The sequence below is a fragment of the Penaeus monodon genome, chromosome 19 (assembly GCF_015228065.2).
Source record: "Penaeus monodon isolate SGIC_2016 chromosome 19, NSTDA_Pmon_1, whole genome shotgun sequence".
Classification (NCBI taxonomy): domain Eukaryota; kingdom Metazoa; phylum Arthropoda; class Malacostraca; order Decapoda; family Penaeidae; genus Penaeus; species Penaeus monodon.
Window position 1 is genome coordinate 19,642,605 of NC_051404.1, and position 1,042 is coordinate 19,643,646.

The window sequence follows — 1,042 nt, forward strand, 5'->3', positions numbered from 1 at the left end:
TATATATGAGCAGGAACATACCTGCACTTCCTGACCCTTCAGCAGAGAGAGAGTCAATTGTGATTCCATGGGGCCCCACTTCCATGAGCACTAGGTCCCCCCCATCCATTGGGAAGCCCTGTACAGCTCCGAGATTCAGCATTGAAGCTATGTTCCGTGCCTGAGCTGAGGCTGTCTGACTTCCTGATGAGGTAGCTCCTGATGAAGAGCTGGGGGCTGCTGATGTTGTAGCAGATGTGGTGGTGCTGGAGGAGGAACCTATTTGATTAGAGCCACCAGTTGTCTGTCCCTCTACATGTGCAGTACCAAAGGTGCTGGAAGTGGAGGAGGATGTAGATGCTAGCCGTGGGGTTGAGGAATTAGATGTACTAGAACTTGAGGTCACATTGTTGGCAGATGATGTGACAGTTGTGGAGCTTGGACGATTTCCCCCTCTTGAACTAATGGTTACTCTTGTTGGGTCTGTGCTTGTAGTGACATTGATTTGAGCCTGTGAGGAAAATGTTTTTATTCAGAAAACAATACAAATGACAGGACAAATTTTTGCAAAATTACAAAACAATGTTCAAAATAATTTGAAGGACTAAATTAATAAACATCAAAACTCAAAATAATCTTAGCTGCTGCCATAACAATCAATGACTGTGTAAATAGAAAACATCAAACACTTGACTAACCTGAACAAGAGCTGGCTGCTGGATAATAATTGGTCGAGCACGCAACTGTCGAGGCGGTGGTCGTCGCAAGTCAACCATTATGTCACTGATCGCGTGCATAGCATGTGAAACAAAATGCAGTACTTCTGACACTCTCCACAAAAGCCACTGCTCCTGCTGAAGTGATGCTGCATCCTGAAAGGCCATTCAACTTATTCAGCTAAATCCTTACATACAAATTCTCTTTCCACTGTTTGGATGTCAGCTTCTTCCATATCATATTAGATAAAGGAAATTTTTACTAATAAGACTTTAGAATTTAAAAAAAGCTATTACCATATAAAATGAGCTCTTACCATATAAAATGTACACAAAAGTTCATAAAA

The 1,042-nt window shown here is 41.9% G+C and overlaps 1 pseudogene; it reads right to left on the reverse strand.

Moving 5' to 3' along the window:
• LOC119585349 overlaps nt 1–849 on the reverse strand; it is a 30,947-nt pseudogene extending 30,098 nt beyond the window's left edge.
• Nucleotides 850–1,042: the final 193 nt, after the last annotated feature.